Source organism: Xenopus laevis, chromosome 2S (genome assembly GCF_017654675.1).
Source record: "Xenopus laevis strain J_2021 chromosome 2S, Xenopus_laevis_v10.1, whole genome shotgun sequence".
Classification (NCBI taxonomy): domain Eukaryota; kingdom Metazoa; phylum Chordata; class Amphibia; order Anura; family Pipidae; genus Xenopus; species Xenopus laevis.
In genome coordinates this window covers 151,309,380-151,328,095 of record NC_054374.1, presented here as the reverse complement: position 1 = coordinate 151,328,095, position 18,716 = coordinate 151,309,380, and the positions used below count along the sequence as shown (strand labels likewise).

General features: G+C 40.8%; 1 non-coding gene across 1 annotated transcript; it reads left to right on the top strand.

Moving 5' to 3' along the window:
- The first annotated feature begins 17,856 nt into the window (after positions 1–17,856).
- Positions 17,857–17,965, top strand: LOC121400832. Its single transcript, XR_005965958.1, has one exon. It is a non-coding gene; the product is annotated as a U6 spliceosomal RNA (small nuclear RNA).
- The last annotated feature ends 751 nt before the right edge of the window (positions 17,966–18,716 follow it).

The window sequence follows — 18,716 nt, the reverse complement described above, 5'->3', positions numbered from 1 at the left end:
CTTTCTGAAAGCACATGACCAGGGAAAATGACCTGAGATGCACCTACACACCAATATTACAACTAAAATAAAATACACTTTCTGGTTCAGGAATGAAATTGTGTATTGTAGAGTGAATTATTTGCAGAGTAAACAGTGTAATTTAAAAATAAAAACTACATTATAAAAATCATGACAGAATCCCTTTAAAGACGAGTGAAGGAATGAGTACTGTATGTGGGCTATTTGTCTTGGTTTAGATTGGGGCTCCTGGATTTAGGTTAAGTCAGACTTTACCAATAAAGCTTACATTGTAGAATAACATTCCTGACAATGCAGTGCTCCCTAATTTGTGGTGACAGAATGAAGGAATGTCTAGTTCAGTCTAGCCCCTGCTATCAGGTTATATTGTTTCACAGGGTAAAAAAGAATTAGGATGGCATTTTTGCAAATTCATGTCTCAAACACAGATAAATGAACACTGTTCTTAAATTTGAGACTGCCCTCCTTATACACAAGATATAGAACGAGGACAGGTTCACAATATCTGGAACATAAAAAGGAAAGTACTATATAATAAACAAGTCACATGGTGCTATCTTTAACATACAACCATGCTTTTAGTGTTGTATGAGCCGGCAAATATGTAATGCCTTTCCATTCTGAGAAAAACTGTCTAATTTACACATTTACAACAAGAAGTCAGGATTGTAAAAATAATGTTTTTGTGTATGAGTGAAATGTTTTGAAGCTGTAGCTTTGACTTGAGTTACATACAGATGAATGACATGACAACTTATGCAGGACTGTATTATTGTATTAGAGAAGGTACAGAGAAGGGCAATTAAGCTGGTAAAAGGTATGGAAAATCTTAGCTATGAGGAACGACTGGCCAAATTGGGGATGTTCACGCTGGAGAAGAGGCGCTTAAGGGGTGATGTGATAACTATGTATAAATATATAAGGGGATCATTTAATAATCTCTCTAATGCTTTATTTACCAGTAGGTCTTTCCAGCTGACACAAGGTCACCCATTCCCATTAGAAGAAAAGAGGTTCCGTCTTAATATTCGGAAGGGGTTTGTTACAAGAGAAGAGTTGTGAAGATGTGGAATTCTCTCCCCGAATCAGTGGTACAGGCTGATACATTAGATAGCTTTAAGAAGGGGTTGGATGGTGTTTAGCAAGTGAGGGAATACAGGGATATGGGAGATAGCTCATAGTACAAGTTGATCCAGGGACTGGTCCCATTGCCATTTTGGAGTCAGGAAGGAATATTTCCCCCTCTGAGGCAAATTGGAGAGGCTTCAGATGGGTTTTTTCGCCTTCCTCTGGATCAACTGGCAGTTAGACAAATTAAAAAAAATAAATAAATAAAAGTTGAACTTGATGGACGTGTGTCTTTTTTCAGCCTTACTTACTATGTTACTATGTAGAACAGGATTGTATATAATGTAAAAAGAGTAAATTGTATCAGAGCTTCCTAGAAACATTCTACCTCAAAATTTCTCTGCTAAAAAGGTCAGAAGTTCTTTCTGTTTATTCATGCTCCTTTACATTTGTCAGTATTTGAAAAAAAAAGAAAACAAATACACAGCAAATGCTAAACTTAGAAACAGTACCACTATAGGTATGGAACCTGTTATCCAAATGCTTCGGAACTGAGGGTTTTTGGACAAGGGTTCATACTGTAATTTGGATCTCAATACCTTAAGATTTAGACCTCAGATTTATCAAGGGTCGAATTGAATATTTGAATTTTTTAGTTTTTTATGTTCAAAACTGCCAAATTCAACTAGGTAGTTATTCAAATTCGATTCTAGTTTTTAAAAAAAAATGTAAATTAAATTTTTGAGATTTATCATACTCTGGTCCTTTAAGAACTCAAATTTGACTATTTGCCACCTAAAACCTGCCAATTTGCTGTTTAAGTCAATGATAGACGTCCAAGGATCAATTTGGAGTTGTTTGCAGTTTTCCTGAAATTCAAGTTTTTTTAGAGAATAAAACTCGAATCGAGCTTTTGAGATTACATTCAAATTTGAGTTTTCAGATCGATTCTATTCACCCGACTTTGAAAAATTAGATTTTATTGGTAAATTTCGACCGGTCGAAATTCAACCCTTGATACATTTTCCTCTATGTACACTAAAAAATAATTTAAACATGAAATAAACCAAGTACAAATGATTAGCTTCCAGTAAGGATTAATTATAGCTTATTTGGGATCAAGTACAAGCTACTGTTTTATTATTACAGAGAAAAAGGAAATTATTTTTAAAAATCTAAATTTAATTAAAATGGAGTCTATGGGAGACAGCCTTCTGGTTAACATGTTTTCAAAATAAAAGACCCCATACCCATACTGTGTAAGACTTACACACACACATAGTGGTATGGCTTGAATGGACAACTCATTGAAAACTGTTGAAGATAAAATGGAAAATGCACTAATCTTGGCTCACATGGTAATTCCCAACACACTTGCCTTGGGCAGAGCATGTAAATGAATGGAAAGGGAGTGCAAGCACAGAAGGGAATTTTGGTGCTGCTTGGTCTCCATGAATGGTGGTGAAATCACCATGTTTATCACAGGCCAAAGAGCATGATAATGGGGTGACCAGAGGAGGCAAGTTAATTTATTGTCTATATTTTATCATAGTAATCATATCGTATATTAAATCAGATTTGGGTAACCCCTGAAAAAAAAAATGATTAAGCATAGAAAGGGCTGTTTCCACATTATTGTAGAGCTATTCCAAACATTGGGGTTCTGCCAATTTGATAAAATCAAAAGCTAAGGTTATTATTCCCATTTTCACCTGAGAGTTAAGATAAAAGTGGGCAGAACCAACAAAGAACCCAGGAAACCCCATAATTTAAACAAAAACACCTTATTTGCATCTAAATGTGAAATACAGCTTGTTACTGCTGTTGAACTATACTAATGGATTGCATTGCTAAGCAACCGAATTTTTCAGAGACAGAGTGTCAGGTTCGTCCCGCTTGCGTTCCAGCATGCGCGTCAATGACGTCTAGGAAGGGGCGCGGTGACGCAGGCGCGAATGCGCCGCAGCGTGGTGACGCAGGCGCAAGTGCGCCGTTGGGCGCAAGTGGTGACGCAGGCGCCGGTATTTCTGCCCACGCTGGAAGTCTCTCAGTGTTCGGACATCGTTTTACCTACTCTAAGTAAGTGATTCCCTGCTCCTATTTGAACTTTGCTTATTTGATCTACCGTTGCTGACCCCTGCTTACTACTTGACTTCGCTTCTGTGTAACCCTTGGAACTTTGCCTTGCCTTCTGGACCTTCTGTTGCCGACCTCTGCCTGACTACTCACCTTGCCTTAAGTATTAACCCTCCTGAAACCTTGCTGGACTTGATTACTCGTTGCCGACCTCTGCCTGGCTACTCACCTTGCCTTAAGTATTAACCCTTCGTCCTTGCTACCTGTTTATTGTTACTGGACTTGTGTTTGTTCTGTCTAAAGAACCTCTGCCAATCAAGTTACTGAACTTTACTGCTACCTAGCTGTTGTTCTGGTTCTCACCTATCTCATTCTCTGGGAAGCCTGCTTGTGGTACAACTAGGCACCAACCGAACCTACTACGGAAGGAGTGAGCGGTTTCCTACCTTCAAGCTTACCATTCTACCAGCGGACTATTCCACCCAGTCCACGACTGACGTAGAGGTGACTGCTGTACCAACTTCCTTGTGAACAAATCCAGCTAAGCTCGTTCTCAGCTAATCCTACTCTTACTGTATTACAGCTGAAGCTCACCATCAACCCACTACTCCACAGACGGGTGCAAGCTACCAAGTACCATAGGCTCCCATACTACGTCCTCATTAGTCTCCCTTAGTACAAATCAAGGGTGTACTGGTGGGGAAGCTGTAGGGGTAGTCCTCTTGTTCATCTTGCTTCTACTTCCCTCATATTCGTGGTCCTACCTGGTTCGGTAAGAAAGACAGTATGTCCGAGCCATATCTACAGGAACCACATGAGGAAGCAAGTATCCTTGAGACTCTCTCCCAGCAGATGGCTTCCTTGACAAGGGCCGTGCGAGACCTGCAAGGTGGCTACAAGAGTATTTCGGCCCGACTAACTGAACTTCCTGCGGATGACGCTGACTTCTCTTCTGGACATATGGAGCCAAAGATTCATTTACCTGAGAAGTTTGGTGGAGATCGTAAACAGTTTCGGGCCTTCTGGAACAGCTGCAGACTCCTATTTTCTATGAAACCTAAGACTTATGCTCGTGAAAAAGTCAAAGTGGGGGCTGTTATTTCCTTCCTACAGGGTGAACCTCAGACTTGGGCTCACCGTCTATTGGAGATAAATAGCCCTCTTTTGAAGGACGTTGAGACTTTATTTGCCGCTATGGCCTCCATGTATGATGATCCACAGCGTCCAGAAACCGCTGAAGCTGCTTTACAGGCCCTCAATCAAGGGAAACGGCCTGTGGAAGATTACGCCGCAGAATTTCGAAGGTGGGCTGTGGACACAACCTGGAATGAGTCGGCTCTCAGGCATCATTACCGGGTAGGCCTATCTACTCAGCTAAAAGATGAATTGGCCAGAGTGGGGGTACCTATTCCCTTGGACGAACTTATCCAGCTTACTATCCAGATTGATAGACGCCTGAGAGAAAGACGTACCGAGAAGACTTCCATGCCAGTCTCCTGGGTGGTACCTAGGGCACCCTTTTCAGGTACCTCTTCTGCATCCGTTTCCATCCCTGAGTCAGAACCAATGCAGTTGGGTCTTATTCGCCCCAGTTTGACTCCTGAGGAGAGATTGAGAAGGAGGCGTTTGAATCTCTGTCTTTATTGCGGTGCGACCGGCCATCTATTGCGGGCATGCCCTCTTCGCCCTGACGGTAATTTTTCTTCCCGTGGGAATGGTTTGGGAACGGGGTTACAATCTAAAAATGCCCATGTTTCCCTTTTGCTCTCGTTACAGTGGAAAGAAAGACAGTTACCAGTGAAGGCCATCATTGACTCCGGGGCAAGTAGCTGTTTCATTGACTTTTCTTTTGCTCGCACACATGGTGTTCCCCTACGACCTAAACTACAACCAATGATGATCCGAATGGCGGATGGTTCACCCCTTAATTCTGGACCTATTTCCTTTGAAACTGAACCTTTAAATGTGTCAATAAATAAATTCCATCATGAAGTTCTTCGTTTTGATGTTGTTCCTTCACCTCTTTTCCCAATTATTATTGGGCTACCGTGGTTAAGGGTTCATAATCCATCTATTGACTGGGGTTCGGGAAAGATTTCCTTTTCTTCGTCTTTTTGTCTCGACAAGTGTGTACAGACGAGTTCACCAGTCCGCCACCAAGCCTTAGTTTGTGTGTCTGAAGTAAACCAGGAATTGTTGTCCATAGTCCCAACAGTGTATCATGAATTCCTTGACGTCTTCAATGAAAAACAAGCTGACATCCTCCCGCCACACAGAACTTACGACTGTCCTATTGACTTGCTCCCTGGTGCACCTATTCCTTTTGGTCGCATTTTTCCTCTTTCAGAACCCGAACTTAAAGTTTTACAGGAATATATTGACGAGAATCTCAAGAAGGGGTTTATTAGATCCTCTACGTCCCCAGCAGGAGCAGGAATATTTTTTGTCGAAAAGAAAGACCATTCCTTGCGGCCTTGTATTGATTATCGTGAATTGAATAAAGTCACAATCAAAAACAGGTACCCTCTTCCTCTTATTCACGAATTATTCCAGAGGTTACGTTCGGCAACTATTTTTTCTAAACTGGATCTGAAGGGTGCTTATAATCTTATCCGTGTAAGGAAGGGAGATGAGTGGAAGACTGCCTTCCGTACTCGCTACGGGCATTACGAATACCTCGTCATGCCATTTGGCTTATGTAACGCCCCTGCAACTTTTCAGCACTTCATCAATGACATTTTTCGGGACATTTTGGATACCTTTGTAGTGGCATACCTAGATGACATCTTAATCTACTCATCTTCGTTAGAGGAACATCGTATCCATATGCAAGAAGTCTTCCGCCGCCTACGCTCTCACAGTTTGGTTGTTAAAGCGGAGAAGTGTGAATTTGAAAAGGACCAAATTGAGTTTTTGGGGTTTGTCATTTCCACTAGTGGTATTGTTATGGATGCTAAGAAGGTCTCGGCTATCCTGGACTGGCCTACTCCTGATAACCGCAAGGCGGTTCAAAGGTTCATTGGATTTTCTAATTTTTATCGGAAATTTATACGCAATTTTTCTGGCATCATTAGACCACTTACTGACCTCACCAAACAGAAAATTAAGTTTCAATGGTCCGTTGCAGCTCAATCAGCTTTTGATCAACTGAAAGAAGCTTTTACCACTGCACCTGTTCTTATGCATCCAGAACCTTCTCATCCCTTTGTCCTAGAGGTTGACGCTTCTGAAATTGCTGTTGGAGCTGTTCTTTCACAACATTCTACTCCTCAGGGTGTATTACATTCTTTTCCAGGAAATTATCCGGGTCAGAGCAGAACTACGATGTTGCTGATAGAGAACTTTTATCAATCAAGTGGGCCTTGGAAGAATGGAGGCATCTCCTGGAGGGGGCCGCACATCCAATCTTAGTTCTAACTGACCACAAGAACTTAGAATATTTGCGGTCTGCCAAGCGACTCAGACCTAGGCAAGCACGTTGGGCACTTTTTTTTTCTCGCTTTCAGCTTCATATAACTTTCCGTCCAGGCTCTAAGAATGTAAAAGCTGATGCTTTGTCTCGGATGTTTTCTGTAGAATCTTCACAGTCTTCTGAAGCAGATCCTGTTCTTCAACCAAATTTCTTTTTGCTTCTCCAACCCTCTTTTTTACAAAGGATAAAAGAATTCTCTACTCCAACTTCTATTCCCAGCAGCCCTGTGTTGGAGACACGAGAAGGTCTTTTTTATTTTGGGAAGAGACTTTTTATTCCGTCCAAACTTAGATTGGAAGCCTTGGGTTTTGTTCATGACACCCCACTGGCAGGACACTCTGGTCTAAGAAAAACTCTAGACTTGGCTCGTCGACATTTTTGGTGGCCCACTTTGGGTAGTGACTGTGCTAAGTTTGTCCGTTCCTGTGAAATTTGTGCGAGGTGCAAGGGAGCTGCTGCTAAGCCTGTAGGGCTTCTTCACCCGTTACCAGTACCAGAGCGCCCCTGGGGTTCCATTTCCATGGACTTCATCACGGATTTGCCGTTGTCTGAAGGTTTTTCCACTATATTTGTGGTGGTGGACAGACTTACAAAGATGGCTCATTTTATTCCTCTTTGTGGCGTTCCTTCAGCTTCCGGATTGACCAAAACCTTCATCCAAGAGATTGTTCGCCTCCATGGTCTCCCTGAAGACATTGTGTCAGACAGGGGAGTACAATTCACTTCAAGATTCTGGCGTGCGTTGTGTGAGGGGCTACGAATCGGTTTATCTTTTTCCTCAGGCTACCATCCTCAGACGAATGGACAAACGGAAAGAACGAACCAAACTCTGGAGCAGTATTTACGATGTTTTTCTACTTTCCTACAGGATGATTGGGCCTCGCTTCTTCCAATGGCAGAATTTGCTTATAACAACTCCGTCCATTCTTCCATCAAGCAATCCCCGTTTTTTGCCAATTTTGGGTTTCATCCAACAATGATTCCAGGAGTGCCTCAGTTGGTGTCAGTTCCTGCAGCCCAAGAGAGACTTGAGTTTCTTTCTTCGAACATTGTGACTATTCGTCAGAATTTACGTAAGGCTCAATTGAACTTCAAATATTTTGCCGACAAAAAGAGAACTCCTGAGCCAGAATTTAAGGTTGGGGATAAGGTCTGGCTTTCAACCATTAACTTTAAGATTAAATGTCCCACGAAGAAATTGGCTCAACGTTTCATTGGCCCTTTTGAAATTCTTCAGAAAATTAATTCTGTTACTTTTAAACTTCTACTTCCAAAGTCCTTACGGGTTCATCCTGTATTTCATACGGCCCTTCTTAAACCTGTGTTTCCAAATCAATTTGTGGGGCGGAGGTCTTTGGTTCCTGATCCGGTTATTGTTTCCGATCATGAAGAATTTGAGGTTGAAGCGATTGTGGACTCTAGAATCAGGAATAAGAAGCTCCAGTATCTCATCAAATGGAAGGGGTATGGTCCCGATGAGAATTCGTGGGAACCTGCTGACCATGTTCATGCTGCTGATCGGGTAAGAAGTTTCCATCAGAAGTATCCAAGCAAACCATCCCAAGCTCACGTCCAGAGGCCGTTCCTAAGGGGAGGGCAATGTCAGGTTCGTCCCGCTTGCGTTCCAGCATGCGCGTCAATGACGTCTAGGAAGGGGCGCGGTGACGCAGGCGCGAATGCGCCGCAGCGTGGTGACGCAGGCGCAAGTGCGCCGTTGGGCGCAAGTGGTGACGCAGGCGCCGGTATTTCTGCCCACGCTGGAAGTCTCTCAGTGCTCGGACATCGTTTTACCTACTCTAAGTAAGTGATTCCCTGCTCCTATTTGAACTTTGCTTATTTGATCTACCGTTGCTGACCCCTGCTTACTACTTGACTTCGCTTCTGTGTAACCCTTGGAACTTTGCCTTGCCTTCTGGACCTTCTGTTGCCGACCTCTGCCTGACTACTCACCTTGCCTTAAGTATTAACCCTCCTGAAACCTTGCTGGACTTGATTACTCGTTGCCGACCTCTGCCTGGCTACTCACCTTGCCTTAAGTATTAACCCTTCGTCCTTGCTACCTGTTTATTGTTACTGGACTTGTGTTTGTTCTGTCTAAAGAACCTCTGCCAATCAAGTTACTGAACTTTACTGCTACCTAGCTGTTGTTCTGGTTCTCACCTATCTCATTCTCTGGGAAGCCTGCTTGTGGTACAACTAGGCACCAACCGAACCTACTACGGAAGGAGTGAGCGGTTTCCTACCTTCAAGCTTACCATTCTACCAGCGGACTATTCCACCCAGTCCACGACTGACGTAGAGGTGACTGCTGTACCAACTTCCTTGTGAACAAATCCAGCTAAGCTCGTTCTCAGCTAATCCTACTCTTACTGTATTACAGCTGAAGCTCACCATCAACCCACTACTCCACAGACGGGTGCAAGCTACCAAGTACCATAGGCTCCCATACTACGTCCTCATTAGTCTCCCTTAGTACAAATCAAGGGTGTACTGGTGGGGAAGCTGTAGGGGTAGTCCTCTTGTTCATCTTGCTTCTACTTCCCTCATATTCGTGGTCCTACCTGGTTCGGTAAGTCTGACACAGAGGAGACATTCCAAGTCCTTAAAGGGCATGTCAAGTCTAAAATAGAATAAGGCTAGAAATGCTGTATTTTGTATAGTAAATATAAACATGAACTTACTGCACCACAAGCCTAATCAAACAAATAATGTATGCTTTCAAAGTTGGCCACAGGGGGTCACCATCTTGTAACTTTGTTAAACATCTTTGCAAGACTAAGACTGTGCACATGCTCAGTGTAGTCTGGGCTGTTTAGGGATTGTCATAAACAAAGCTGCTTGAGTTCTGCATGGCTGGGAAGTAAGGCGGGGGCTCCCCCTGCTGTTCATAAGTATGATTGTTTCCCTGCTCAGCAGTTAAGGACAGTCTGACAATTCCTATCCACAGCAGTAAATGAAGGGAGAATTTCACTGCATACAGTCAGCTTTTTTATAAAAACGGTACACATTTTTTAGTTAAAGTATATTGGAGATAGGTTTCTTTTTCAATAACGAAAGTAAAAATGGGATTTTTTTTTTGCCTTTACATGCTCTTTAAGAAAAAAATAAATAAAGCATAAGCTTGCTACTTGCGAGGATTGTAGTTGCTATAGATTATTGTAGAATATCTCTTTCCCTGCCAATAGTTTTCTGTCATAATTCCTCATCCCCTTAATGAGTGCCATTGTGGGTGTCCACAAAAATATGCACTGGTGGTTTCCATAAGAACCAGAAAGAGAATAAATCGGGGATATTTAGGCCAGTGTCTGGTGTCTGTTAAACCTGACCCTCAACACAACTCATAAGGCCTCCCCAATCTAATGTCTATGGAATTTAAACCTTGGCATGCATGAGAGAGAACAGAAAATAATCATATGGAAGATATCTCAGAGAGAAAGACAGAGGAAGAAGGATGATACCAGAATTGTTTTTCCTTAGAACGAGAACATTTTGATATGATATATAAATAAGTTAGAATGCATACTTAAGACAATTTGTAATATTCTGTTTCTCTTCTTAAAAACAAAACTACCTTAAAAAAGATGTTTAATTTGGAAAGGGTGAAATAGGACAAAAACAGGAGCACCTTTGCACTACCCAATGAAATGAACTCTAAACAAGAGTGATGGCAGATATGAAGGATGTAGGCATCCCATTATTGTGTGTCCCCTGGCATGTCACATCCCTTCATGCCCACTGAAAACCCTTTTAGAACCCCACAAGGCACAAACGGAATCTTAGGGACACAGTTTTGAACATTTTTATAACATTTCTAGAAACAGAATCTACCACTCACACTGAAGCTACAGGTCAAAACAGAAATAAAATGAGATTTACAATATTATAAGGGATATAAAGGAGAGGGCCCTAGCAAAGCATCAGTCTAATCAGTGATCTCCAACCAGTGGCTCGTGAGTAACATGTTGCTCTCCAACCCCTTGAAAGTTGCTCCCAGTGGCCTCAAAGCGGCTGCTTATTTTTGAATTCCTGACTTGGAGGCAAGTTTTGGTTGTATAAAAACCGGGTGGACTGCCAAACAGAACCTCCTGTAGGCTGCCGTTCTACATAGAGGCTACCAAATGCCAATCAAAGCCCTTATTTGACACCCCCAGGAACTGTTTGGATGTTTGTGTTGCTCTCCAACTTTTTTTTACATTTTAATGTAGCTCACTAACTGCAGAGGCAATTCACCACTGGAAGTGGTGTGAAGGCAAAGAGCAGATCAGCATGGTGGACAGAAGACATTAGGGCAGAAATGAAGAGAAAGCTGGCTAGAATGTAAATCCGAAGTCGCCTGAAGTTGCCTCACGAAGAAACGTCATGAGTCTTCGGAAAGCCGAATCAATCTGAGTGCCATCCTGCAGGCAATTTACATTCTAGCCATCTGGAAGGCATTTAGGGGAGATTAGTCACCCGAGAAAGTCAGCCAAAGAAGAGGCAATTTGTTGCTGGCTACTAGACCTCTAAGATACTGCAAAGGATCCTCTGGACCGTCACCTTCCCACTTATTCTGAAAAGCGAGGAGGCACTGTTGTAAATGAAAATAAAAATAAGAGCATATTTAATAAAAGGGAATTGAAAATTTCTTGCGTTACAAATACAGCACCACATTCTGTTAGAATAGGATCTCACAATCATTGTGTCTAGTGTCCCATCAATGACACAAAGGAATCTGAAAAAAATCCTGATAACACTGGAGCTTTTCAGATGGAAAATCCGAAGAATTTCTACGATTATTTTATTTCAAAATTCTTGGGGGTTTTTTCCCGCACAGGAAATTTTCAGGAAAATGTATTGCGGATTTGGTCGGATTTTTTTTCAGAAAATAATTAGATAAATTCGGAACAGCCCCTTTAGTGCTGCAAAAAGGTGCTTTTAATACAGGTATGGGGGGTATTCTGGAAAACGGATCTTTCTGCAATTTGGATCTTCATACCTTAAGTCTGCAAAAAAAATTATGTAAACATTAAATAAACCCAATAGGCTGGTTTTACTTCCAATAAGGATTAATTAAATCTTAGTTGGGATCAAGTACAAGCTACTGTTTTATTATTACAGAGAAAAAGGAAATCATTTGGAGAAGGTTGGATTATTTAGATAAAACAGAGTCTACGGGAGACAGCCACCCCATAATTCAGAGCTTTCTGGATAATGGGTTTCCAGATAACGGATCCCATACCTGTATATGGAATTATAAATATTTCATTGCTAAAGGTTGTAAGTATGCGTGTGGTTATAAACAGTAGGAAGCAGGTGCTAGAAAGGATGTGCATAACACTCTCTTTAAACGGTTAAAATGTAGTCATGCTCCAAATATAAAAGAGAATGGCTCAGATGAATCCGTATGACAAGGGAAGTGCTTTAGTTTTCCCTTGAACTTGTGTGACTAGTATAAACCTTTAATGGCATTTGATATTGTTTCAAGTACATTACCTTTTGTTCTAATAAAGCGCTCGCTAGTCTCTGTACTTCTGAAGTCAACAGTGAAGTTCTCCCTACGACTTTACTGAGAGCAGCCAAGGACTGATAAATACTTTGCACAGGGTAAATAGCATTGAACTGTTCCAGAATGATGAATGACGAGATAGGTGACCCGTGTCGTTCTGTAGGCGGGACACCTTCTGATGAATCAAACTGGAGTTGTGCACAGAAATATGACACAGTTACCGTTATCATGGGAATAAACGTCTCTGTGTAGAATGTCTCTATGTATGACAAGGAAATCGTGCAAACTACAATGACAGATATGGAAACAAAGGAAGGATTAGCGTTATTTAAAAATAGTATTTGTGGCTAAATATCATAGTCATTTATGGAAATAACTAGTGGTGGGCAAATCTGTGCTAAAAAATTTGCGAATTTAACGCAAAATTTGCGAAACAGCAAAAAAATTGCAAAATGCATTGAGGTCAATGGGCATCAAAATTGACGCACGCCAATTTGTATATGCGCGACTATCTGTCTAAATGCATTGAAGTCAACAGGTGTCTGATTAATTTTGACGTGCACACGTACCAATTTTTTTTGATGCAGTGCATTTTTCAACGGCAAATTTTCGCCGCAATTTAATTTAATATAATCACTGGCGGCAAAATGCAGAGATTTGTGTGCCTGCCAAATGTTTTCGCCCATCACTAGAAAGAACCACAAATTTACATTTTTAAAAAACGTTCAGACCCTCCCCTAATTATTTTCCAATCTCTTATTCAAATCAATGAATGTTTACTAGGGTAAGTTGGACCCCAGCAACCAGATTCATGAAAATGCAAACTGGAGAGTTGCTGAACAAATAGCAACAAAAACCACAACTAAAAAGTGAAAACCAATTGCAAATTGTCTCAGAATATCATTCTCTATACCTTACTGAAAGTTAATTCAAAAGTGAACAGCCCCTTTGGGGTTTCCTGGATAACAGATCTTTCCATTATTTGGATCTTCATCCCTACATCCTATTGCTAAGCTTGATAAAAGGCCTCATGACCTGAAGAATTGCTGTAATGCCCCAAGTGCTGAATAAAAGGCTTTTTAAGCTGTTCTAAACATCATGTCTTGGATAAGCCGTTGGGAAGTGGCCATTGGGCAACGTAAACCTTATTAGACAAGATTCTATTCGATGTGTGCTGACTACTTGTACATACTTTGGATAACAGATCTTTCCTAAATTTGGATCTCCATACCCTAAGGGGGTTATTTACTAAACTCCGAATGCAAAATTTGCGATTTTTTTAAATAAAATCGGACTTTTAAAAAATCACAAATTTTTCTAAATTTATTAAACTCGGAGGATGGGAAAATTCCGAATCAGAAAATCCAGCATCTCAGACCTGTCGAGATTGCATATAAGTCAGTAGGAAAAGTCCCAATGATTTTTTGATGTGTGCTGGGTTTTCGTGCAATACCCCAAAGTTTTCAGAGTTTTCAGGTGAAAAAAAAAATCGAATGAAAAATCTGAAAAAATCGCGAAAATCAGATTTTTTTTCTAGCAAAGCAAATTTTTGTGAAAATGTAAAAAATCAGAGCGGATTTGATCAGAGTTTGTAGCAGAAAATATTGCGAACAATTTGGAAGTTGATAAATAACCCCTTAAGTTTACATGAAAATCATGTAAACCTTAAATGCCCCCAATCAGGACCGTATTTATGTAAGCCCCCAAGGGCCTGTGCCTAGGGCGGCACGGTTTTGGGGGTGGCCTTCAAGGTGACTTTTATTTTTTAAAACCCTCCCCACCCCCTTCCATAGGAAATCTGGTGATGGAGCTGAGGGGGTGAGGGGTAGGGGGTCTGAGGAAGAATGCGGAAGTGACGTCACACCCACAGCGATGCTGACTTCACTTCCTCTGAATACATTGTGAGACATCAGCTTGCACAGCGCAGGGGTGTGTTTAGTTGCGATGCCTAGGGCATCAGCCCTGCCCCCAATGGTTTTGCTCCCAATAAGGATTTATTTTATCCTAGTTTGGATTGAGTACAAGGTACTGGTTTCCGGATAACAGATCCCATGCCTGTATTCACCATGCTTTTCTACCTCTTCCAGCCAGAAATGTAAGTTATATGGTTGCCAGGGTCTCTGAGTTTATATTTCTATTAACTTCAATAAAAGTTTTGTATCACTTAAATATTACTTCTAATCCAATTAATTTTCCTGTCTACTGGTTACTACGTGGCCCGTACCACAGGAAGAATTTCAGTTCAGCCTGCTTCATACTAAGGGTTTTTTTTATCAAAATCTGAATTTTTAAAATTTTTTGAATAAAAAAAGTCAGACCAAACTAGAATCCAGGATTTGCCCTTATTTATCAATTAAGAAACTCTAAAAAATTTGGACCGTGAAAAAACACGTCTTTTTTGGAATGTTGCACGAAAAAAACCCACATTTTTCACGTTTGACGCTTGAAAACCATGAAAAATATGAGTTTTCGTGGAAAACTAGTGTCAAACCCCAAAAACTACGATCATTTTGTTAAAACATCATTAAATGGTTATGGGGACGACTGTCATTGACTTTTACATGAATTCAGCAGGTTTTAGATGGAGTTTTTTCGGATTCAGACATGGAACAGCTTTGGGGCATAAAAAATTGCGACAAAAATTGCACCTATTTTTACCGCAACTTTTTCAGTTTCAAAATGGACGCTGCGAGAAAATCTCATTAATAAATAACCCCCTAAAAGTTAATTTCAAGGTGAATAACTACTCCTGAAGCCCTAGTTGTCCTTTGGCCGTCTTTATGGGTGCTGATGTCTACTTGATATGCCATGGATATATGTTATTCACATCATGTCATGTTTCATAATATCCCAGCATTAATAGAAGGACTGTGGAGGCAGATCACTAACGGGCGAATTTTCACCAGCGTCAGCTCGCACTCATCGCAGGCTTCACCAGGTGCATATACGCTACGAATACGATAGTTTACTAAAATTCGAACTTTCGTCCTGTGCCTTGAACGCTGGCGACTTTTACCTAGCGTTACTTTGGCTGTGCGAGCATTTCATAGGGAAGATGCACTAGCGTTCATTTGTGCCTAGCGAAACTTCGCTGATCTCAATTTGCATAGGGCAGGAAATTTAAAGTTGTATGGATGTCTTTTTTATAAATGTTGGTGCAAATAGTTTAAGTTACCAGTTTATATTATACTTGTCCAGGGAAGCTTTATGAAGACAAGAGAGTAAATGCCCTACACATGAGCCCACTGTAAAATGAATGTCCCATTTGTAATGAAATGTCTGGAGAAAACCGCTTACCCAAAAAAATAAGTTAGGACTTTTGCAGACAATCCCTCTTAAAAAAGTGAAAAGCATTTTTTGAACTTTAATGCATTTTCGGCACACATGATATGATATAAGTGAGATTGAGGAAGATCTAGCTGCTTTATAGCACTTTAACTGGTCTGAGGTGGTGAAGTCAACTCTGAAGAAAGAGCTAACATTCAGTAAAATCCGCATTTTAGTGAATTTGCAGAGTAATGTCCACAAAATTCGGGTGCGAATGACTGCTAGCGACGGTCTCTTTCGCTAGCAAATTGGCGCCTGTGCCTATTAATGAATTGGCGAAGTCCCTGTGGGTGGCAACGCTGGTGAAAAGTTACTAGCGTTAGCCACTTCACTCTTTAGTAAATCTCCCCCCATAGGAGAGAAATGGAGTAAAATATAGCCAGGGAGGAAGCACTGCTGATTGTAAAATCAGTTCACTACAGCAATGCAATTATACTGGCTAAAGAGCGGCACGCCGGGACGTTTCCGCGTTGCAGAATTTTATCGTTTGTTCTGTGATTAATCCTGAGGCAACGTTCAATTACTAATTGGCAGGTGGAGAAGGTGTAATAAAGCCCATTGGAATAATCTGTAAATGTTAATGTGGGAGCCTAGTGCAGAACGTGTATATGTCAAACAGTAAAATGTTTGCAAGCTAAATTCACAGACATCGGCTCAGAGGGAAAACTGGGTTCCTTTGGACGGGGTATCATATAAATCAATAAGAAACACAATTGGGAATATATTTCATGAATGAGCCCAAAATGAGTCACTTGTAGCTTATTGTTTAGCTGGGTTTTATAATTGACTTCCCTATCGTTAAAATGTGAGATGAATTTAAATTTTCCATTATTATTGAATTAAAAAAGATCAAGGGCTAAATCATTGTAAAATGCTGTTTCCCAGACTAAGTGTGACTAATGCTCAGCGCAGATGTTCTGGTTGTAAATATGCATAAATATAATGTGAAATTATTATTATTAATAATAATAATTATTATTATGTGACTTGATTTGCTTCACTGTATTTTAATGCCTTTGATATTTGTTGTACTTCTATTATTCTAGTCCCATGTACTGGGCTTTGTGGTTCCCCCCATAGTAGTAACATTTTCCCTGTGGTCCCATAACATTTGTTGCTGATAATTGTATTATTATTCTATTTATTATTATTCTTTTGTTAAAGGAGAACTAAATCTTAACTAAAGAAGTAGCTAGAAATGTTGTACATTATGTTTTGTGCTTCTGTACCAGCCCAAGGCAACCACAGCCCTTTAGAGGTAAAGATCTGTGTCTCCAAAGATGCCCCAGTAGCTCCCCATCTTCTTTTCTGCTGATTCACTGCACATGCTCTGTGCTGCTGTCACTTACTGAGCTTAGGGACTCACTCACAATATACAGTACACATAGAATAGAAATGTCACAATATAAGGCTGATTAGTAATTAATACAGATAATTACTACATGGCAGCACAGAAACCAGTGCAATTAGCATCAGAATTTAATAATCAGCCCTGTAGCATCAGCTTATATTACAGGGGAAGCTCATTTTCTGCTGGATAATTAGTGACGAGCCCTAAGCTTAGCTTCTCAACAGCTGCTCAGAGCCCACTGAGCATGTGAGTGTCACAGACACTTTCCAAGATGGTGACCCCCTGTGACAAGTTTGAAGCCCTGGATCGTTGCTGCTATTGACAAGCTGAAACTTTAGGAAGAAGTTCAGTATATAAAATATGGCATTTTTAGCCATATTCATTTTTAGGTTTTAGTTATCCTTTAATTGCCATGTGCCTCTTTTTAACCTCCTCTATGCATCATGTACCATAGCGGTAATTAACATTGAAACAGTTAGGCAAACTTCCTTATAATAGGATGTGATTCTATATAAGGATTCTAAATTAAAACATTTTTCTGCATTTCTAAAACCAAATACAAACGATTATATAGTAATTAATGTTTAAACATTAGGATAATCAGTAACATAGATGAATGAGTCTTGCATGGAGCGGGCTCTCATCCAGGGCTTAAGCACAAAAAGATTATGCACTAGGATAACAAGAGGGAAGGAATGCAAGAATATATGACCTAATGATCCGTAGGCGATTGCTCCTCACAAAAGCAAATTAAAAGAACAGTGGAGATGTAGATATTAGAAAAGAAAATGTACCCAACTGTCAAGAGTAATTGAAAGAGGTACTTCGGAGACTACATTACAGATGGCCATTTTTATACTATGCAGAGGCCTGTCTCTATAAAAAGAAATACAAAACCGTATACAGGCGTTATATTCTTCTCATTCTTCCACTGGTTTGACCTTTAATGAGCAGCCAATCAAGTGGGTTTTGTAACTAGACCGTCTGCTAAGGCTTCTGCAAATTTCCTGTACTGGAATGAAGCCAAATTGTTGCCACAATGACAACATTCCAGCAACTCGCTTCGGCAGCACATGTACTAAAAAAAATCAGAACGATACAGAGAAGATTAGCATGGTCCCTGCGCAAAGATGACACGCAAATTCCAGCAACTGCATACATAGGGGCAAATTCACTAAAAGATGAAGCGCCTAACGCTAGCGTTAATTCGCTAGCGTAGCGCATTTTCGTTAATTTGCCGGACGCTGGCGTAAATTCACTAGTGTTACTTTGCACCTTTACGCCTGGCAAATTTGCGCAACGGACGTAACTACGCAAATTCACTGACGCGCAAATTTTTCTGAACGCTACCTTTTACGCCAGACTTCCTTCGCCACCTCAGACCAGGTGAAGAGCAATAGAGTAGATAGGGATTGCTTCAAAAAAACACTGGCGTTTGATGGGTGATAGGCTGAAAAAGATCGATAATTTTTTTGGGGGTACCCTCCTTCCCCCCTTCATTTCCTAACTCATGGCACCTTAACTATACAGTGGGCACATGTGTAGGGCAAAATAAAAATTTTAATTGCTGTTTTGAAGGTTTCCCAGGCTTGTGTAGTGATGCTACATTTACCTCCATTGTAACTTCAATTTGGCGCCATATGCAAATTAAGCATCACTAGCGTAACTTCTCTTTGCTTGGCAAATTAACGCTAGCGCAACTTCGCAACCTTACGCTTCCCCTGATCGCAACTTCCGATTTTAGTGAATTTGCGTAGCGCTGGCGAAAATACGCCTGGCGAAGTGCAGCGAAGCGGACGCTGGCGCAACTACGAATCTTAGGGAATTTGCCCCATAGAGTTTAGTTTATATAGAACCTAACATTAAAGGAACAGGTCAGTGTAAAAATAAAAACTGGGTAAATAGATGCAGGCTAG